The sequence below is a fragment of the Wyeomyia smithii genome, chromosome 1 (assembly GCF_029784165.1).
Source record: "Wyeomyia smithii strain HCP4-BCI-WySm-NY-G18 chromosome 1, ASM2978416v1, whole genome shotgun sequence".
Lineage (NCBI taxonomy): Eukaryota > Metazoa > Arthropoda > Insecta > Diptera > Culicidae > Wyeomyia > Wyeomyia smithii.
Window position 1 is genome coordinate 53491399 of NC_073694.1, and position 24034 is coordinate 53515432.

Consider the following 24034-nt stretch of genomic DNA (forward strand, 5'->3'; position numbering starts at 1 on the left):
AGTCTTTCTTGCAGTACATACAGGATGAACGAAATTTAAAAATGATTTTGGTCGGTCTGAGACGACGATGAAATGGCTCCCTCTACGCTTGTCAGCTTGTGACTAGACAAGACACTGGTAGAGCAGACAATCATCACAACCTCAATTTCGTGGGTGCTAAGCTTTGACTCTGGAGTTTTTACTCTCAATTTTCTATTTAAGATTTCTGGTTTTACTATCGCCTTTTCGAGATTTGATTCCAATTTTGTTTTTTGAATCATAATTTATGATTTTAAATGTATGGTTCTTGATTTTCTTTTTTTCCTTTCACGCTTCTTCTTTGCGATTTCCGTTCTAGAAATTCTGATTTTCGTTCTTTGAATCACGATTCTTGGTTTTCTACATTTGTTGAAAAAAAAAGGAAAAAGAAAAAAGAAGCAGAAACAACGATTATAAGGATAAAACAAAGAAAACATCAAAGTAAGCAACAAAGAGTTTTGAAAAAAAGTGGACAGACATGGTCATGGATATAATGATTTTTTCTAACGGTTTGTTTTGTTCGTTTACAACTATTTCTTCGTAAATGGAATTAGAAGAATTTTTTACTCCTGGTTCGCCACGCTCTTCATGAATGATATTCCACGAATAATTAGTAATAATAAATATAAGAACATGTATTCAAAGTTTTCTTAGGAATTTATCTACCTGTACCAAAATTCTTTATGAGATGACTTAAATAAAAATTTGTTTGAAAAAAAAGCTTTCTTCAGAATTTCATATTTTTCCTTTGCTGAATACCTTTTTTCGTGACGAATTTTGCTAACAACTTCATGCAAAAACTCTTATTTCAAAATGCTGCGCTAATGAGTTAAATTATGGTGATTCTAATTCTTCACCAAAAAAATGGCGAAAGTTTAACAAAACTTAAAACAGATGCAAATCAGATAATCTTCATGCGCACACGGAAAGTGGAACACTGATCATTGTGGATTTAAATATTTTAGAAACGAGTTTTTGCTATTTTTTACCTTTCTTTTTTTCTAATCTATTAGAATAATTCATCGATATGAAGAAGGTTATTTTGTTATAATTCTGAGAAACGCCCGACTTTAAATACAAACTATTAAATTAGACCAACATCAATATCAAAGTTTGTGCCGTGTCAAATAAATGTTGTGAAAAAAAATATCAAAGTTAACACGACAGGAGTGCATACCAAGTCAACAAAATCCGAAACAACAGTCGCTTTGGACGGGTTAGACAGCGCTGAAACTGCATCCTTTCCGTTGATCAGTTTGTGGCCAGACCCTGCTAGAGCAGACAATTATCATAACCTCAATTCCGTTTGTGCTAAGTTGCGACACGTAACCTGACACTAGTAACTAGCGAGGCAGCTGCGGACATGTGCCTGCAGTTTGATAGAATTTTATAAGACGAATCCAGATGAAACATCATTCCGCTGGCACCGCAGGAAGAGACATATAAATACCCCGAAGGAAGGAAGCCGTTCGGGACCTGTTTGTCAAAGACAAACAAGTCTTCCCGGATTTCTTCTGCACTGACACTCGCTGGTGGCAGCCGAGAAGTTCTTGTTTTCTTGTTTGTTTCGTCCGAGATCGTGGCACGGAACAGGGATGTGCTGAAGTTGCCCGATTGGCATCAGAACCGGATCGAACATGACAACCCGTTCGGGGCGCGCGGAATTGCACCACTGGAAGATATCGACTGACACTCTTGATTGGCTTCCTTTTCCCGAGGTTTTACTGCTTGAGTGTTGCTTAGAGCAATATCTACTTAACTCGTTCCTGTGAAGATCTGATTCAGCTATCAAAGCGTTCAATTGAACACCATTCAGCAAACATCATCATCATAACACTATCCGATTTCGATTGGAATCCCATCCCCAGGGAGGTTATTGCCCTCCGTCGGGGGAGAAGCGCACTTGGCGAGTTGCCCACTGAGTAGCTATTGCGTATTTATTTTCCCTCTTTTGGGAGAAATTGGGATTTGGGCCAGGCCGCACGATTCAATGCGCAATTCCAAATTCCTCACTCGCGGCGCGGTCCGTCAGCTACGATTTGCATCATCTTCCCCTCCCCTCTTTTCCCCACCGGCGGTTGTTTGCTGGTTTTTGCCATATAAACAGCTAGAGGAGATGGTGCCAATTTCAACCTAATAATTGCTATTGTCTTGATTTTTTTGTTTGTCAAGAAGCTGATCCAAACTGAACAATGAGAATGTGGATTTTTGAAATAATCAATAAATGCTTGAACAATCAATGAGCGCTTTAGAGCGGAGCTCGAACTCTAAAGCGATCGCTTCCTCTCTAGTCGCGCCGGGTGTTTTGTTGCCTTTTCCGCTTCCCGGTACGTTTCGCTCGAGCAGAGCCAAAATTTTCGATATTATACTACAACTAGAAGCAGCCGAGCAAGCAGGCAAGAAGAGGAAGAATCTTCAATCTACTTTTAATTTTGTTTTTGTGCGCTTTCTCACGTGGCGCCATCATACCGCGGTGGTGAACAAGAGGAGGCCAATGAACTTGCGTGGTTTTTGGGAGCGGACCTTGCCACTGCTGTTGCTGCTGCGCTGATGCAAGAGCTGATCTTGAAAACGGGCCACTTTTCCTGGCTGCGAGAATTTGGAACGTTGGGAAATTTCGCCCCATTTGGGGGGAAAAGCGGATCATTCTTATCGGTTTTCTGGGCTGCGAGCATTCTTAATTGAAATTTTGGAAATCAAAATGTTCTCGAAGTCTGTTTTGTTCAGTAACAAAATGTTACATATGGGATGGATTTCGTCAGGTTGTGGACCTCTGGAGGAGAACCTTCTTTTAGAAAAAGGTTTCATGAGGACTGGAATTATGAGCAAGGTCAGCCAAACACGTATAGTTTTTCACGCTGCACTAGTGCTGAAACATTAAAAACCATTGAAGCGATAATTCCAATGCAGTTGACGCCATTAGAAGTTCGTGCAACCGAGGAAGTAGTAAGTGACCAATGACACTGAACCGACTTACGACGGTTGCGGATTCCGGTTGCAGCAGCCCGCAGGCCGTTGCAAGCTGCGCCTGCTTTCGTGCGGGGACCTGCACTTTGCATAATATGCAGAATGTTATCGAGCGCAATGAACTAATCAGCCCAACGCTAAATGACTGGGCAGATAATAAATGCAAATTGACTCCGGGCAGATATTATTAGCTGGCGACTTGTTGTGTACACTTGTTGCCTCACTAACAACGTCGGCTACGTGGCGTGGAGGGAAAAAGGTACAAGTTCTTGTGCGCAAAACTGTTGCGCGGTTCAACACCGAGGGCGGAGACGGTGACAAGGATCGCTAAGGCTTCCTATAATTATTTGGATGAAGCCATTTCTACACGGTCACCTGCTAGGAGCGGATATGTGCGGATACGGTCAAAGTATCTTACAAAGTTAGAAGGCAATTATCTTGAGAACAACTCCAACAATTTATTAATTTTAATATTTTACCTCCGATTTCCATAACATTCCACAGTGTTTTATTTTGCTGATTTCGTGCGCAAAATTAATAGCGTCTTCAAATTAGATTTTAGTGATTTACTTTATTCGAAAAAGTTTCTATGTATTTAATTGTACTTCTTTTAGAATGTACGATTTAGTGATTAATTCACCTAGAAGTGATATGGAATTTTTTTTTTCAGGACAGTAAGATAGACAGCTAGTGTCTTCGAAAAAGTTGTGGTAAATGGTTTTACTAGCAACTTTGTCGAAGGTGTCGGATTTATATCTCTTATGTTAAAAAAGATATAAAAAGTTTTGTATACAAAGTTCACTCAAATCATAATTTGAAATATAACTTTTTTCCTGGATTTTTTACATATTTTATACCTTCTAGAAAATTATTAGCCAAACAAAAATACACATTTTTGCTAAACATTTGATCTAGCTATGATCAAAATAAAAAAGTTATTCAACCATTAACGGTTTTAAAGGGTTAGTTTAATTTCAAATTACTCAGCTATACGCAGAAATACACAGATAACTTTTTGATGTTCTGAAAGCACGTCTGTTTTACTTTCAAAAGAATATAAAATCATCTGTCTAATAAAGTCTTTTCGATTGTTTCAATGAAAAAAATCTTGTGCATGAAAATTCGAACTTTATCAAATAACTTTGTTATTTCTAAATATAGCGTTTTACAATCTTCAGTAAAAATAAATCCAATTAAATCGTGTAATTTTTTAGAAGGTCATAAAAATATAGAAAATCATTGGAAAGAGTTAGAATGAAAAATATGAATTTCTGGTCAAAGTTCAACACATTACGTCATCTAAAGTGAATCAAAAATCGGATTAAAAATAAATACGAAGTATAAGAGTAGAAATAGAAACTAACTGAATTTTTCTCTTCTTAATGATGTGAAGCGATTCTGCTAAGACGCTCGCAATTTTATTTTCCAATTTTTCCGAGTTATTTGAACTTTGTTTGTTTTTTTTTCTCCCGCGACTCAACCGAGAATTTTTCAAAAATTATCAACAGTTTATTTATACCTTCATTACAACAGCCGCTCATAAGACTTCCAGAAGCTTCATAAACTCTACAAGGAAATTTGAAACAACCGGTGAAGAAGACAGCAAAGGTGACAGTTAACTGTGACTAAAAATCCATATTTTTCATTATAACTCTTTCCCATGATTTTCTATATTTTTATGACCTTCTTAAAAAATTCGCGATTTTATTGGATTTTATTTTTGGATTTCGCGATTTTATTTTATTGGAAGATTGTAAAACGCTATATTTAAAAAGAACAAAGTTATTTGATAAAGTTAGAATTTTCATGCAAGAGATTTTTTTCATTGAAACAATCGAAAAGACTTTACTAGACAAATGATTTTATATTCTTTTGGAAGTAGAATGGACGTGCTTTTAGAACATCAAAAAGTTATCTCTGTATTTTTCGGCGTACGGCTGAGTAATTTGAAATTAAACTAACCCTTTAAAATCCGTTAATGGTTGAATAACTTTTTTATTTTGAATCATAGCTAGATCAAATGTTTGGCAAAAATGTGTATTTCTGTTTGGCTAATAATTTTCTTGAAGGTATAAAATATGTAAAAAATCCAGGAAAAAATTTATATTTAAAATTATGATTTGAGTGAACTTTGCATACAAAACTTTTGATATCTTTTTTAACATAAGAAATAGAAATCCGACACCTTCGACAAAGTTGCTAGTAAAACCATTTGCCACAACTTTTTCGAAGACACTAGCTGTCTGTCTCAATGTCCTGAAATAATAAATTTTCCATATCACTTCTAGGTGCATTAAACACTAAATCGTACATTCTAAAAGAAGCACAATAAAATACATAGAAACTTTTCCGAATAAAGTATATCACTAAAATCAAATTTGAAGACGCTATTAATTTTGCGCACAAAATCAGCAAAATAACAAATAACACTGTGCATCCCCAAGAAATATTTTGTCTTTCATGAAAAAAAAATAATATAAAAATTACAATAAACATCAGGCAATGTTCTGTTATTTGTCTATTTCTTAGGGGTTGTACACCTTTTTTCAAGTGGATAACGGTCCTGATGGGTCAGCAGGTCAACGAAAATCATGAAACCCATGAATTTTCATTAGCTTTGATTTTCCTGTGTTCGTTGAGCGATCGTTTTAATAAGTATTTCATTTTTACTACAAACGGAAATTATCTTTTCCGAAAAATCCATGTTTAGAGAGCTAAAACTTGTATTAAAAAGATTTTTTAACGTGAACTAATTTTTTTTGTCTCATGACTACATGCTGAATTCAGTGAAGCGGGCAATGTATGTAATTTTACGAAAATGTGAAAAATGAACGAGAGCAGAAGGTGTGACTTAGACTTTGCAAAAATTATTCTCATCCAAATGGGACTCGAACCTGATCATCCTGAAAAAAGAAAAAAAAGTCGGACTCGCATAAGGTTCTCGATATCGGACTGCGTTTGCAAGGCACGCCCATATTTTGGCGTTGTCTTGAGGATGTCATTGATAAAAATGGAGGACGTATCGAGCACATTTGTTTGAAAAGCCAGGTAAAGATAACTGAACTCAGAAGTTTTCGCGTTTCTTCTGCCGCACCCTGTATGTTTTTCTTTGATTTTTTGGGAGAGAGAGGATACGGTTTTGCAAGATCCACTCACCTGTTAAATCATCGAGTTATCTTTGTCTTTGATGCTTATGGCATTGATTTACATGAAGCATTACTGGCACCTTCGATATCAATAATCTTGCCTAATGCAATTTATTTCAATTTATGTTCACATTCATGGAGGATTATTCCCATGGGTTGAATAAATCAAAAGACGGAAATAACTTCTAAATTATTCATCCATTCGCTTTGATGGCAAAGAATGAATTGTGTTATATCGATTGTATATTGCAATAAATCTATGTTTGTCTTCAGCGCAAACAACTCTCAGAAAACGTGTTTTCATAGAAAATTAAAACTTTTCGAACACAATATCCGTCTCAAAAACGGATGCATGTGTGATTGTTAATCGCCAAGAGCTTTATAGTTTTGAATTACTATTAAACTATATTGCATCATAGAAATAAAATTCTTCTCGAAAATGTTGAAATTGAAAAAAGTCTTCAAAATTCAACTTTTAGGTCAAAATTTGTCTTACATTTCCCATGTCAAAAGTATTCCTTGGTCAAAATCTTTAACTTGGAGCAATCCATAGAACATTCGCTCGGTATGAATTGCGTCTAAGAACACCTAATTCGGATGTTTTGTTGTGTCAGAAAGGTGCGTTCATATTCAGCGTCACACACATATGAACAACATACTTACACACACACGTCTATACACGATCAACGAGCGGCGACCACTGAGGGCATGCTTAGTGACTGAGGGAATGACCACTGATGATTACCGAACAGTCCCGGACCAGCAGCAAGAGATTGCCAATGGATGGTAAGGTTCGAACACTGTGCTGTCGAGTCCTCGCAGTAGCCATAGAAGCCCCAAGTACCATCGAAATCCAGGAGCGGAAAGGTGGCAAACATATCTGTGTTCACACCGTAAATATCGGTAGACGGTCCAAGGTTAGTTAAGGCCGTTAAAAAGTCGATGGACACGAGGCCGAGAGTGATCGCGGCGTCTGAACAGGTCGTTGCGATTATCGAGTTCTTGACGAACAGGCGGAACATCAACGGTGATCTGAAGCAGAGCTTCCTCCTGCTTCGGGCCACGGTAGATAAGGCCAAAACAGTGCACGCGAAACTCGTAGCTCCAGCGGAGGCGGCAGAGCAGGAGGCAAGGACTTGCAGGGCAAAGATCCAAACAGGTGCAGACAGACGCCCTCTCTTTCGCAGCGGGCTGATCTACGGGACAGGTCACTAAACGAACGTGGCAGTACCTGGGGAAGACGGCCCGCCAGAATGCCAAATAGCGTTTGGTTGTGCTATGCGTTCAGGAACCAAAGAGTCGACCGCATGCAATGGGTTACATTGGTAGGAAAAAGTCGCCGAGACGGGGTAGCAACTAGACGACCACGAAGGGCTGAGAAGGCGCGGACAGGGGTGATGCCCTCATAGTCAAGGCGGACGGGACTAAGTACTCTGAAGTCTTGAAGAAAATTAGGAAGTAACCTGCCAAGGTGATTCTTGAGCTTCACAGAGGCGCGAAAAATATAGGCGCTATCTACAAGACGATAGCCGAGTAGGTTCTAGGAGTGCAAGTTCGGGCACTCATCTCAGAGGTGATTCTCCAGCTTAAACGCAACGTTGCACAAGCTCTCAAGGAGATGTGTGGGAGGGGGTGGGTTAGCCTCCCAAGTGTCCAGCATGTTCCGAAAAACGGGACGCCAAGCACTTTATGAACCACTGCTACGCGACCCAACAGCTGCTATACCAAGCAGCCCCTGAGCCGTCGGACATCACCATCGTATCGGTCCCCTATCGCACCCCTCCTGGAAACGGTAACTGGGCCGCGGATAAGCCCAGTATGGCGGCCATATGGACGACGAGCAGGTTTCTGGTTAATGAGGTTGTGTCAAGTCAACCTCAAACGAAGAACACGCGGTCAATGCGAACAGAGTGTTCTACTGCAGTTGTTATGCTCAGCTCCTTTGGTCTCTCCCTTTGGTAACTTTGGAGCTGAGTGGACTAACGCTGTCGGAGATGGTGGGTGACTTCATCGGTTGGGCTGTTGAGCGGGAAGTTGCTGTACAAACAAGAGGGGTTAGATCTCGTTGGAAGCTTTCATAGATCTGGCCAATGTTGAGACTGTAACATACAGCTGAAATGACGCGGAGTCAATCATAGACGTGACGTTCTTTAGTCCAGAATTGATTACAAACTGGAGGGTAGACGATGGTTTGTTATAGTATAGACCAAACCGGGTGGCGGCAAACAACGGATATATTTACCTCTTCAACTGCCCGCGGGCGGAAGACATCACACTCGATGCCAAGGTTTATGAGGAGGCAATTGAAAGAGAGCTCGAGTGGGACAGTTGGCTTCGCCCGAGTGCTGATTAGTTGTCACACTATCGCGAACGTATGCCTAGGACTTGCCAGCTTGGGAATGGAAAGTCACCGGTATACTGGTGGACTGACGCGATTGTGGCAAACCGCAGAACGTTCATCCGTGCAAGACAGAGGATGCAATGTGCGCGAACCTTTGAACATGGAATAGAGCGCCATGCAGCATTCTGATCTGCAGAATCGGCACAAAGGGTGCGATAAAGGCGAGCGAGAGGGCCTGTTTTGATAAGCTATACAAAAGTGCTAATATGAGTATAATTCCGTGTAGTGGCTCCTACAGGATCGTTCCGGACAATCATACAGAAGAATGAGCATCCATGTACCGAGGTTATGTTGAAGCTAAAGTTACCTTTGGAAGTTGTGATCGTCGGTTTTGCGGACGACATAACGCTGGAGGTCTACGGCGAGGCGATCGGAGAGGTCGAATATATGGCCGTGCACTGCATGCACAAAGTTGAGGAAACTGAAGTTACTACACCATAAAACGGAGGTCACGGTTGTGAATAGCCGTAAATCAGAGCAACAGGCGATGGTCAGAGTCGGAGACTGCACCATTACCGCAAAGCGATCTTTGAAAATCTTATGGTGGGCCAGCGTAGGCTAGGTGCTAACAGTTATCGTGGTAAACTGGAAAGTACCTACAGGCTCATGTGCCTGAGTGTGGCGAGTGCGCATCGTACCGTATCAAACGAATTAATCTGCGTCTTGTCCAGCATGATGCCTATCAGCATTACCATTAAGAAGGATGTAGAGTGGTTCGACCAACGTGATACAAGTGGCCTACGAAGTCCGAGAATATCGTGTATGATCCAATTCCCGGAAAGGTAAATACACATACCGACTTATTCCGGTGGTATCCGGATGGGTTGAGAGACGCCTTAGAGAAGAAAATGTCAGAAAACTTCACGCAGTATCTACACAAGCTCGGGCACGTGGGGTCCCCCATGTGTCCCGCGTGCGGATGCGGATCATTGCAGAACATTGACAAATTGTAGAAAATCATTATAAAAAGTTATATTGAAAAAGTTCAAGGGTACTCTATAGAAAATTCCAAGTCCATTTGAATAAGTAGATAGAAATAATGTGACCTTAGCAAAGTTATTTTTTCTGGAATGTGCTACAACTTCGCCAAACAAAGTAAATTTTATATGCATAAATGAGAAAAATATAATTCGTTGTTCATGGGCTAATCCCAACATCGCAACTTTTATGAAATAAAGAATAACTAATTGAACTGAATAAGTTCGATCACCTAACATTGTTCGAAACATTGTAACCCTGGTATTTATTATAACACCATCAAGCGAATTGCAATGCCTTCTTGAAGTGGATAGAGTTTTTGACGTAGAACTACGTCTTTCGGGAAGCTCGGCTACAAAAGGATGTGAAATGAACTTTTTTAAAGCGGAAAAAGTGAAAGATATGTCTAATTTAAAATGCCTATAAGTCGATTAGTGTTCAACGGATTTCCTTCTTTTTTGTTGCAAACGCAGAATTCGACCTGTGATTGTTCGCTGAATGCTGACTTTCCCTAGAACGGTCGACAGAATTATATACCTAGTAAGCTGGGAACGCACTCTTTGTGCTGTATAAGAGCCTGTTTCTGCTCTAACCAATCATTTTACTAGTAGATGGCGACTAGGATAGTCCTAACTGAGTAGCATCGGCAGCAGCAGCAGCATCAGTGGTAGGTACAGCGGTGCTTCCTCAAGTAAAAACTTCCTTTGTGCGGTAGCGGCAGTATCAGCAGTAGGTACATCGGTCGGATCTTCCTCCAACAAAGAGTTGTCATATTTTGACGACATACGAACGTTTTGGGATGCTGGTTATCAAAACCTGTGGGCCGTTAAATTTTCAGTATGAAAACAGCTTTCCTCTGTGTTATCGGAAGAATCGGTCCTTTTGAGGACAAATTGAATACCTAATTGAAGAGTTATTATTTTCTCGTTCATTCACTACACTTCATTCAAAATGTTAGAACACCTCCATAAGGACGGTTGTAAATTCGACTTCATCTCCGTGTTTCAGCATGAGCTGATTTTTTCCTTTACATGCAACACTACCCAACAGAAGGGTAATGAAATGTTGCGTAACTGAGTGCGGCATCTTCTGTTATTTGCTTCCACACGACACTGAAACGCATAATCAAATCGCATAATCAAAATCAAAAATTGTCAAGTTTTAATTATGCAAACTGTACTATCGAAAACGGTCAAGCCTTGTTGAAGCATAGATTTCGATTGATCTGGTTGATCGTTTCATGCGTGCTTTTACCAATTCGCTCAAACTAACCGTTTTCTTAGTAGATGGCTTCTAGAACTGTCCTAACTAATTAACAGCAGGTGGCAGCAGTAGCAGCAGCGGCAGTGGGTACCAACAGCGGGTACCAGCAGTGGTAGTGGTAGGAGTGCAGCTAAAGATGCAGAGGAACTTTCTTTAGTGAAAAGCTGCCTTAGTTTAGTAGCGGCAGCAGTAGGTGCACTCAACGTTGCCAGTATGCCAGATAAATCCGGATTTTGCCAGATTTCTTATTATGAGCCAGGCAAACAGATAAACCTGATAATAGATAGGAATTTGCCAGATGTTTGACATTGAGCTGAGATTTTTGACAAATTTTTAATTTGCGTTTATCCAGATTTCATTTAAAACCTAGTGGCAACTCTATGTGCATTGACCGGCCCTTCCTCCAGAGAAAAGCTCTGCTGTATTTTGGCAACATACAAACGATTTCGGGATGCTGGCTATCATAATCTACCGGCCGTGTCTAGCCTTTAGTGTGAAAACAGCCTTCAATTTTGTTATCAGAGTGCCTCATTTAGATGGTAATATTTATCTAAATGAAATGTTAAGGTGAAACCTCATTGAATCCAAAAATTGCCGACTTGGAGTCACCACTTTGAATTTTCAAAAGCACAAGAGTCGGTAATACTTAGCGCGTTTCCTATGAAAATGCTATTTCTAACTAAACATTTCAAAAGGTTTTTCCGGAGCGTCTTTTCATTTTGGTAATGGTGCAGCTTTAGTAACTCTCCCAAGCGTGGTTTTTGTTCAGAAGGCTAGAGTGATCCCTACACTATCAACTGGTGCAAATAACGTGTCATAAAAGGTGTTTTATAAGTTGTGGTGATTAAATGAAAGTGATCGATCAAAAAATCGATCAAAGCAGATAGGACCTTTTGAAATGTTTCTCTAGATTTTATGTTTGCTTTTTGGATTCAATGAGGTTTCACCTTAATAAGATTTTAAAGTAATTTGCTTTCTTCTAACCTATTAAACAGATAATTCGATGTCTTCGTTTTTCGCTAATTCAATTCCTACTGCCGCAATACAACAAACGGTCATTTTTAGGCAACCAAAGAAATGAATTGAAGATTTAATATGTTTTCGGTATTTGGCCATTTTCGGTTGTTTTCTAGAAGCCGTAATTCACCATTTTAGGTTTCAAAATAACGTCTCTAGTCGATTTCCAGCCACTGGGCATCATTCTGGTTCCAGAAATACCTTGAAACATGTCGTACAATATTCGTATTTTGGTCGATTCATCTGACAATAGTTTACGTCATAAAGTTACAAATGTAGACGCATACTAATTTTCCAATCGATTTATGTAAATACGAGAGAAGCCCGTTGAAAACTAACCGAGTTATAAGCATTTCAAATTGGACAAAAATTATTACATGTTCTGTTGTCAAACTTTCATTTAAGATATTCCTTTAGAAGCTTACCGCAAGTCGTAGACGACTTAAAGTTGGAAATAGACATGAGGCATAAGGATGTAATTTTTTATAAATGTAAATAAGTGTTGGGCAATTCGGAATATGGTTTAGATGCGAAAAATATTAAAATAGTATTAAAACTGTCAGCGTCAGTTGGTTTGTCGAGAGAGTTTCCTCTCCTTCTCACATTAAAGTGTGTAGAGAGGTGAGGCGATTTTTCATATTCACTGGGGATCAAAGTATAAGTAGACGCGGATCGTGACGTTAACATTTGCATCAATGTACTATGAACTCCTTTTTTCAAATTAAATATTATCTAATCTTAGCTTTGAGCTACACATTAAAAAATGTCGGCTTCAAAAATCTGCGTACCGAAACAAACTATCCACTTTGTCATAAAAACGAGCTAAACTTGCCCCAATGTCCCTATATTATTGGGAATAATGATTTTTACTAGGCTTTGCAATCCCGGAAACGACTTCCCGGGAAAAACCTTTGTCCGGGATTTCCGAATTCTGGGATCAGAAACATTGATTCCCGAATTTCTCAGAAAATTTCTCATGATTCACTATAGTTTGCTATATAATAGTGCAGTCAAACTAAATATCCGACCAAAACGCAAAGCAGACGTCATCAATCATTATAGTAGCACTAAAGCGGCCCTTTTAACGAAGCAAATATTAAAGTGAATTGTTTGCTAGTGTAAGATCAAACTTTTTGCTTCAATTATTTGATTAAAATGTTTGCTCTCTTATTTGCCTAACAAAAAATTTAGCAAATATTTGCTTGGTTTTATGTCGAGCGCTTATTTACTTGAATTTTCTCGTTTTTCTACTGAAATTTCGTATGAGCAAACTACAGCTAAAAGGTTTTCGTGTGTCACTTCAAATCAAATGTTTGGGTTCTTCACAACGCAAACTAGTTCTTGGAGTTTTCAGGAAAAGCGAAACTGATTTGTTTTTTTTTGACATAGAATACGTCCTACGGCAACATATACAGGGGTCCAACTTCAATACAAGGATTCAATTTCGAAAACCGGAAACATTGAGAGCGTCACGAAAATTGTCCAATTTCCGAAAGCTTTAAGCTCAGTCAGTTTCCACCCGAATTCCATGCAGCAATCGATTGGAAAATTATCTAAGCACCCGTCCAAATGCAGAAATTTGTACCTAATCTGCTTGTTCGACCTATTGTACTATTGAAAATTGTTGAACCTTGACGAAACGTAAATATCGACTTTTGATTGGTCGCTTGCTGCCTTTCCCTAAAAAGGACGACAGAATAGAGTATCTAGTTAGCCTGGAATGCACTCATTGGGCTATATAAGAAACTGAATACGGCCAGAAACTGAACGAGACTCGCACTGCCAGGTGGTTTGAGAAGCCACCATCATCCAGCGTGTATGTATACATAGGGTGTATGCACATATATAACGTGTGTGAATATCTATAGCGTGTGTCGCTTGCGTGCGTGGCTAGCTATATAGCGCGTGCATGTCTATAGCGTGTCTGTGCATGCTTATAGCGTGCGTGGCTTGCGTGTGCATGTCTATAGCGTTTGTGGTTTGCTATATAGCGTACGTAGCTATATAGCATGCGTGGCTAGCTATAAAGCGTGTGCATGTATAAGGTGTGTTTGTGCATGTCTATAGCGTTGTGCCGTCTGTAGAGATAAACGTCATCTGGAGCAGATAGACCATTAAATTGATGAACCCCATTGAGTGTATTCCCAGACCTATTGCAAGAAATACGTTGACTTAATACAGGCTGTCTTATTCTACGGTAATTATTTCTTGAATCGTTAAAAACATTTCAACTAATTTTTCGTGTAACTTGTGTTGGAAGAATTAATTTTTTTCAACTCAATAGAACTTTTAAACCTTGAATCAGTTCGACTTGGAATAAATATTTCAGAAACTCAAAGCAAGTGTAACTTGCGAATCTTAAATGATTGTTTGACGATTTGAAGACTCTGAAACCTACTTCGACGGACAATAAGCGCGTATTCTCCTTTTCTGCAAATATTTGCAAACGAGATGAATTCCTGATGTAAACTTGAATATATCATGTTTTTTAAAATCGTTTTTCATGCGAATCGATAACAAAATAAATTGATTTTTCGTTACCTGTTATTGATGAACTTAATTTCAAATTTCATATTATTAAACGATTTTTTTTTCTGTTCCCGGTTTCCTGAAATTCGCGGGAAATGAGATTCGTCATTCCCGTTCCCCGGGAATATTGCAAACCCTAATTTTTACGTTACCTTGTCAGTAAATAGTGTTTTTTTTTTAATCTATCCAATAAAGTTCTAGAAGTATTTCTGCGAGTGAGTACAACAAATAATAATCTCTTAGAAGCAGCTTTCAATCGATTTTAATTACGGTTTTATTTTCCTTCGAATGAGTAACAAATTTAATAGTCCAAATAAAATTGTCATCCTCTAAACAGTTTAAAGAAACTTCTCTTTCATCATGGAGAAAAAATTTGTTTCGAAGGGAGATTTGGTATTTTGGACGAAATGCTCATGACTAAATATATTCAGAAGTCAAAATTAAGTAAGGCGGAGAATTCTATAAAAGTTTTACACCGATCTTGATTAGGAACGTTAAACAAATGAATAAAGATGACCCAGTTACTGTTAATTGTAGACCCCATAATCATACATCTACGTGCATCATCTTTTTCATTGCCTTTTTGATCAATAGGTGAAAGTCACAGCAGATTGAACGAGGTGAGATATTATCTGCTAAACAACTTATTAGCTTAGCTGTTCTGCTTGGGAAAACTGTTCGGCCCGCAAATGCATAAAAAAATAGAAGCTATTTTATATAGTCAGATGAACAGACAAATTCGTCATCAGCATAATATCACCAGCATTCCATCATACGTTCCAAAATTAAACGCGACCGTTCGCTTAGAAATCATTAGGCTAGCATATATTTCACGCATCGGGAAAATTAGGAATTTTGAAGCGATAAATCTTGTGAAATTACACCGCTGCGCGCTGGAGAACTGCCAGAAGTCAACTCCCAAAACGACTGCCAAACTAGGCTTTCCATCATATCGTTTACGGGGTTCCTTCTTTGGTCAACTGAGGGCAATTACTTGCCAAGTACCGAACCATGGGTCGCGCGCGTTGCATTAAGCAGAATTTAATACCTTTTAACCATTTGATCCCCTTCTTCCCGAAGCCAGCCAGCGAAGCAGCGAAATAAGGTGGCATCTTCTCAGTTATTTTTGGCAAGCCTTCAGCTGCATCGAAATCCCATCATAATTATCACTTCCGATTCGTATCGTTTCATCTTTCCAGCCTATGTTCCTCTGCTTTCCTCTTTCCCCCCATTAACTCACTAATGACTCGGGCAAAAGATCTGAAATATTATCGTCGGAAAAGCAACGGAATCCGCACCAGAAGGTGCTGCCGGTTGGGGTGAATGAACTTTTTTCTCTTGCCGCAGCACCTTCGGGCCCGCATCGTGCGTGCACCCACGTGTTGTGGAGAGGAAAACGAAGAAAGTTTTCGCCGTGATTTTCCTGGCAAGTGTGGTGCAAACCAGTCAGCCAGCCAGCCAGCGAGCGGGCGTTTTAAAAAAAACCTCCCGGTTCGGTGGGGGAATTTTTCGGGATGGAAGAAAGTTCAGCCAGAGAGCGCGCGCAACGGGATCCGGTCCAATTTGGCCAATTAGAAAACGAATTGCGCACCACAGCCTGGGATGCAAATTGGGTGCGGCTCTCGTTAGAAGTGGTTTGATTTTCCTACCCCCACCCTGTTGGTGGGGGAGGTGCGGAGGTGGCCGATTACTATTACCGATAGATTGTTGTTTTTGGTTGTTTGCATTCGGTGCTTAATGTGTTTCGGATAGCGGAACGAGGAGTGTTCAGAAAGCGCCATTTCATTGATGGCTTATTGGTGTTTTTTTTTTGTTTTCTTAGCTTGAACAAGTTTTTAAAAGAGGATTGTAGTTACTATCGAAACAGTTGTGCTGTAATTAACCGACCAACCCCTGCTGGAGTTGATTTAATTCCGAACAATTCGGTTCCTGTCTAAATTAACCTACTCCACAAATCAGCTTTGCTTATCTCCGGTATACAATATGTTTTATATCTTGCACAGAAGTTCAAATGAGTGTTATAATTGTCACTCATTTGTTTCCCTTGTAATTCATATTCTTATCAAATCCTCTTTTTTATTTTTTTGTTGACGTTTTTGACGTGTTAAGGGGCCATCCACATTCCACGTGGACAGCTTTGGGGGGGTTTGGTTAATGTCCACGGTCCACACATTTTTTTAGAATTTATATGGGCAGTTGTCCACGCAGGGGGAGGAGGGGATAAGATCGTTAAAGTATATTTGACATTTAACAATGTTTGACGTTTTGTTTTTAAATTTAGTTGTTAGGTACTAATTGACATTTTTTTTAGGTCCTTTCCCAAAATCATTCCAAATTTTAGTTCTCCTCTCTTAAGAATCGTTTGTACACCCATATGGAGATTTCGAATGTTGGGTTTATTTACTCCTGCGGCCAACTTGCGGTCGACCAAGTCTCACGAAGCCATACCGTGCCTTACGTAACAATTAAATGCTCTTCAAACCGGCAATCAGAAACGGCACCACACCGACTTCGACCCTAATAATGACGTTATTGCCGACGCACGGTTGCGATTTCACCTGTCTTCGGGGGCCGGGACCGTTTTCATCTAGCTGATGGCGGTTCAGGTGAACAGACGCCTAATGTTCCATCTGTGCCGTACCGGTGCCCGGGCCGGTGCACAATCTGTAAGGGGAAAAACGCAAGGAACCAAAACCGTCTATCAGATCTTCATCATCATCATCATCATCGTTTGGCATCGTCAGCGGGTGGATTACTTCCGCGTGTTCCGTCAAACTGCGCTTAGAATCGATACTCGGAAAGACGGGAACCGGGGGCTGTTCTTCGGCCAAGGTAGATTACATTTCTTTCTTCACGGCTCAGGGCTTTCCACGGTACAGTAAATTGTTTTATTATTATGCTATTTTCTTCTAGCATGAAGAATTTCCTCTTTTTCGCCCTTCTTGCTTCTTGACTGACGGTGACTAGACTAGGCAGCACCGGCTTGGGAAGACATCCGGTGGAACAGGGAGGGGAGGAAACAGGGTTGGTAGCTAGTTCTGCATAAGGAACAAACTTCCCGGGAACTTTCAGCAGCAGTAGCATCTGAGATGAGGAGAAAAAATCATTTCGTACCGAAGAGCACAGAACAGTGTGTTATTTAGTTCCGCCGGAGCACAGAAGAAGTTGCTATAACCCACCGAGTGGAACAGTGCACCTGAGGGGGAAGGGGTGGCGAACGGCAGGCATGAAGAGGGGTATACAAGTCTTTCATGAGTCGGGTTCGTGTTCTTCCGACGTGGCTCGGAGCCCCAGTTATTCTAATAGATTTTTTTCGCAACTATCAGAACAAAACAACATGCAATGTTGTAGTTTCCAGTGTAACTGAAATTAGTTCAAATATAACATTCCAGGAAAAATTGCTCAGTCAATGTGACTGTCAGACTGTCGGTCAAATCGAGTCAAGGCTCTATTGAGACGACTATAGAAAGCCTAATTGATTCCCAACCAAAATCAGAGCAACGTAGTAACGCACCTAACGAGTTTTTTCTTTCTTCCAGCGACTCAATCGGTCTTAATTAATCGCCAATCGTGCCGAGAGATGCGTCGGTTTTGAAGTACCTAATTCTACATTCATTCGAGGCCGCGTGGAGTGAACTAATCTGATTTCTGAAGATCTTGGGAATGTGACACACTCCGAGTTTAGGGTTTTACACGCGCTTAACTGTAAACGGTTGCCAGCGTTGAGTTACGACATGAAGGATTCGGGTGATAAAGGTTCCTAATGAGATTGTACAAAGCATCATTTAATGGAATTTAGGTTGAAGAAGTTAGCTTATCGAAAATCAATGTTTAATTTAATCACTGCTCTTTTGTACGCAACTCCACACCTGATCCGAAGGTCACATCCGGTCCCGTTTCCCGAGCAACCATTTCACATTCATCTTGCTTACACTCACTGACGGTTGTTGTGGTGCTGTTCATGATCGCAGCAGGGTCAATGGCCTTCCGTCCGCTCGTTCTCTCTCGCGCTCTCCCCGCTCCCTCTGCCAAACATCGCGAAAATTGCACCGAAACTTAAGCACTGCTGATTATTGCCGAATATAAGAGAAGTGCGCGCACCGGATAGCTGTCTGAGGCAGAAAACGAAATCATCAACAACATCTTTAGACAAATTGGAAGTACGGTTTTTTTTGCTTTCTTGCCTGCTTGCTTCTTTTGCTCTACTCAGAGCTGATAAAAATAAGCGGAAGTCGAGGATAGCTTAATTTATAGCATTATTTGTGCTGTGCAGTCGAACCAATGAGCGAAGCACGCGGTTAAGCTCTGATACTATCGTGGCCGGCGTTGTTATTCGGTCAATTTGGGGGTTTGTTGATGAACTTGTGAAGATTTTCGTTTTTGTTAGTTTAATTTATTATATAATATGTGGTACAAATAACAACTTTTTTAGAATGTTGTAATTTCAAAAGATGAATAAAAACCTGAATTAATCCACCTAATGGTGCAGAAACATTTGTTATACTAACTATTACTTTATACATATTAGGCCAGTCAATTACAAATCGTGTACCAACGTAAGTCCAATTTCAATAATGAATGAAATGAATTTAAAAGATAGTTTTCAGAGAGTTAACCAAAGACGATCATTGAATTAAAGCATGACGTGGTGTTCGCAAATAATAAGGAATGTTATCACTGGAGTACATGAGTCTTATTTTTTCGATCACAAACCAATTTTTAAATGCTAACTAGAAGCAATTGATTTTTTTTAAATAATCGAACGTGGGGAAACAGTAATAGATAACAATGATGCTGATTTCACACTAGAACAGCAAACATGTATGTTATTTTTTTTTTTCTTCACATAACATTTATTTGACACGGCACAAATACAATTTAATGTTTAACGGCGCCAATTATATCTGATGACTTAAAAACTAAAGCAAATTTTTTATCCTCGCTGCCGACTACGAGCTGAAATTAAGTCTAACTTAAAACTAGCATGGGATTTCCAATCAGTGTTTTGTTGTTCAATGGTCGTCTGATAATCGTCGAATGGCATGTATGGATTCGTTCTGCTGAGCCACGATGTCGTGAGTTGGGACAGAGGCTCGTAGTCCTTGGGTCCTGGTTCTATTGTGCGGGGTCTGGTTGCTGGTTTTGTGCTTAAGGTTCAAACGTGTTCTTGTCGTTTTGTTGGGTGTAGACGGAGGGGAACGGGACTAGACTGGGGCATGGATGGATTTCAGGAAAACGTATATAAGGGACATGTAGGATAGGTCACGGCTCGCCAAGACATCACGAACAGGAACAGCCGGCTGTCTACCCTCGGCCTGCAGGGAAGCTATCAATTTAGACCTGGCGTCACGGTGTACAGGGCATGACCAAACCACATGCTCTATGTCGTGATAACCTTCACCACAGGCACAGATACCACTTTCCCCGAGCCCAACACGACGGAGGAGCGCGTCAAATCTATAGTGATTGGACATAAGCCGGGACATCACGCAAATGAAATCCCGACCTACATCCAACCCCTTGAACCACGGGTTCGTCGATACTTTGGGGATTATGGAATGTAACCACCTTCCCAATTCCCCTCTGGTCCAAGCATTTTGCCAACTGATGATCGTATTCTGACGTACAAGTGCGAAAAATTCATTAAAGGCAATTGGTCTTTCATAAATATCACCGTTTGTTGCGCCCACCTTAGCCAAAGAGTCCGCTTTCTCATTACCCGGTATCGAGCAGTGAGAAGGGACCCACGCTAAGGTAATCTGAGTAGATTTTTCGGATAAAGCACTCAGATGTTCCCGTATTTTCCCCAGGAAATACGGAGAGTGCTTAACATCTTTCATCGATCGGAGAGCCTCAATAGAACTGAGACTGTCCGTAAAGATGAAATAATGGTCCGTGGGCATTTTTTCGATAATCCCTAGGGTGTACTGAATTGCAGCTAATTCTGCGACGTAAACAGAAGCAGGATTATCGAGCTTATGGGAGACGGTTAAATTGTTATTGAAGATACCGAAGCCAGTGGACCCATCAAGAAGTGATCCGTCAGTGTAGTACATATTGTCGCAGTTGATGTTTCGATATTTATTGGAAAAAATTTTAGGGATCTGCTGCACGCGTAAATGATCCGGGATTCCACGAGTTTCTTCTATCATGGATGTATCGAAAAACACAGTAGAATCAGAAGTATTTGATAAGTCGACACGATTTGGAATATTCGAAGAAGGGTTAATATTTTGGGACATGTGATTGAAATACAATGTCATAAAACGGGTTTGAGAATTAAGTTCGATTAACCTTTCAAAATTTTCAATCACGGGACGGTTCAAGACCTCACATTTGATTAGAATACGAGAAGACAGGCTCCAGAAGCGGTTTTTCAATGGTAGTACTCCAGCTAAAACCTCCAAACTCATCGTATGGGTCGACTGCATGCAACCTAAGGCGATACGCAAACAACGATATTGTATTCGCTCCAGTTTGATCAAATGTGTGTTTGCTGCGGAGCGGAAGCAGAAACACCCGTATTCAATAACAGACAATATCGTTGTTTGGTAAAGCCTTATAAGGTCTCCTGGATGGGCTCCCCACCATTGTCCGGTTATTGTACGAAGAAAATTCACTCTTTGTTGACATTTTTTCATCAGATACCTCACGTGACAACCCCAGGTGCCTTTAGAGTCGAACCAGACACCAAGATATTTGTGTACCAAAACCTGAGAAATCGTTTTACCCATTAATTGTGTTTGAAGCTGAGCAGGTTCATGCTTCCTAGAAAAAACTACTATCTCAGTCTTCTCCGGAGAGAACTCGATACCTAGCTGTAAAGCCCAAGCAGACAAATTGTCCAAGGTATCTTGCAATGGTCCTTGCAAATCGGCAGCTTTGGCTCCTGTAACAGAGATTACACTGTCGTCTGCAAGTTGTCTTATCGTGCATGAATTTGCCAGACATTTGTCGATGTCATTTACATAAAAGTTGTAAAGAAGGGGGCTTAAACATGAGCCCTGGGGAAGACCCATGTAGCTAATGCGAAAAGTTGCCAAATCGCCATGCGTAAAATGCATGTGCTTTTCGGACAACAAATTGTGCAAAAAATTGTTCAAAATTGGAGAAAATCCTTGTCGGTGAAGTTTACCCGAAAGAATGTCAATAGAAACGGAATCAAAAGCCCCCTTAATGTCCAAGAACGCAGACGCCATTTGTTCTTTACGAGCATACGCCAGCTGAATATCTGTTGAAAGCAACGCAAGACAATCATTCGTCCCTTTGGCACGGCGGAAGCCAAATTGAGTTTCTGATAGTAGACCATTTGATTCGACCCAGTGGTCTAAACGACGGAGTATCATTTTTTCCATCAATTTCCGGATACAGGATAGCATTGCAATCGGCCTATAAGAGTTGTGATTAGAAGCTGGTTTCCCTGGTTTTTGGATGGCGATCACCTTCACATGCCTCCAATCCTGCGGTACAATGTTTTGCTCCAGGAACTTATTGAACAAGTTCAACAAGCGCCTCTTGGCATTGCCGGGTAGATTCTTCAACAAGTTGAATTTGATTCTATCTAATCCAGGCGCGTTATTGTTACAGGACAGGAGGGCAACTGAAAATTCTGCCATCGTAAAAGGTGATTCTATCGCGTCGTGGCCCGGAGACGCATCGCGAACAATATTTTGCTCAGGAACAGAGTCCGGACATACTTTCCTGGCAAAATCAAATATCCACCTACTTGAAGACTCCTCGCTTTCGTTGACCGTTACGCGATTCCGCATTCTTCGGGCTGTGTTCCAAAGAGTGCTCATCGATGTCTCCCTCGACGTCTCGTTCACGAACCGACGCCAATATCCACGTTTCTTTGCTTTAGCCAAGCTTTTAAGCTTGGTATCAAGCTCCGAATACCGTAAATAGTCGCCAGGTATACCTCCCGTCTGGTAGGCCTTAAACGCGTCGGATCTTTGCGTGTAGACATCGGAGCACTCTTGGTCCCACCACGGAGTGGGAGGCCGTTCTTTGATCGTTACGCCGGGATATTTCTTCGTTTGGGCTTGCAACGCGGCGTCGAGAATCAAGCCCGCGAGGAGGTTGTATTCTTCAAGTGGTGAATGATGTTGAATCGACTCGACCGCTTTTGAAATCATTTCCTCGTATAATTTCCAATCGACATTTCGTGTGAGGTCATACGGAATGTCAATTGGTCGCATGCGAGTTGACCCGTTAGTAAATGAAATAAGAATAGGCAGATGGTCGCTACCGTGAGGATCGAGGATTACCTTCCATGTGCAATCCAACCGTAGCGACGTCGAACATAAGGATAGATCCAAAGCGCTTGGGCGCGCTGGAGGTTTCGGGATACGTGTCATTTCACCGTTGTTTAAAATAGTCATGTCGAAGTCATCGCAAAGGTTATAGATTAAAGAGGAGCGGTTATCATTGTATGGGGAACCCCAAGCCACGCCATGAGAGTTGAAGTCTCCCAAAATCAAACGTGGCGACGGAAGAAGTTCTATTAAATCAAAGAGCAGCCGTTGCCCAACCTGTGCTCTGGGGGGAATATATATTGAGGCAATACAAAGCTCTTTACCTTGTATTGTCATTTGACATGCGACAACTTCGATGCCTGGAATCGAGGGGAGGTTAATACGATAGAAAGAATAGCACTTTTTAATCCCTAAAAGTACTCCTCCATATGGGGTGTCTCGATCAAGGCGAATAATATTAAAATCATGGAAGTTGAGATCAATATTTGAAGTAAGCCAAGTTTCACAAAGGGAAAATGCATCGCATTTGTTTTTATTTATCAAAACTTTAAACGAATCAATTTTTGGTAAAATACTTCTACAATTCCACTGTAAGACAGAGATAGAATCCTTCATATACGCAGTTGAATTAGGCATCGAAGGATACAATCGCTGCAAGGAGAGGCCATTGGGCAGTCAACTGCTTCAAAAATGATCTAACTGTTGGGAGGAATGCTGTAAGAAAAATTTTAATTGGATCGGGTACATTGAAAGTTTCAAAAATCCAGTCCACAATGTCAGAAAATTTCACTAATCCAGAGTTTGTTTCATCAACTGGGAGTGTAAAAGGAGCAACTGGGGTTTTAGATGTTCCTGGCAGTGCTGGGAACTCCTTCTGGGACTTTAAATTTGCCAGCCCAGGAGAAGTTTGCTTCGGTTTTTCCGCAGCACTGTTTGGTTTGTTTGTAACTTTCATTTCACTTTGAGAAATCTTAGGACCTTTTCTGGGAAGTTTAGGAGAGGAAATATTTTTCCTCTTTCTAGACTCCCCAGGATTGGCGTAAGACGCTCCCGCTGGTGAATCGTCAGAATCGGTTTCATCAGAGGACAACAGATCGAAGGGGTTCGAAGTAACGGGAGAAGTGGTAACGGTCTTCTTCAGCATGTCAGCGTAGGAACGCTTTGAACGCTCTTTGAGAGACCGTTTTTTTTTATCCCTGCGCTGCATGTACACCGCACATGTCGAGAGCTCATGCAGATTTTCTCCGCAGTGAATACACTTTTCAGCGTTAACACTGCAAGAATCTTCCGCATGAGACTCCCCACACTTGCCACAACGTGCCTTATTGCAGCAGTGGGCGGCTGTATGGCCTAACTGCTTGCAATTCAGGCAGTTCATGACGCGGGGCACGTAGAGCCTCACAGGGAGACGAACCCGGTGGATCGAGACGTGGCTTGGTAGTGCAGACCCGGCGAACGTA

General features: G+C 40.8%; 1 protein-coding gene across 1 annotated transcript in view; it reads right to left on the reverse strand.

Annotated features, from left to right (window-relative positions):
• The window catches only part of LOC129718631 (cytosolic carboxypeptidase Nna1), a 331733-nt gene that overhangs the window by 306732 nt on the left and 967 nt on the right, over window positions 1-24034 (reverse strand). The gene's annotated exons all lie outside the window — the stretch shown is intronic.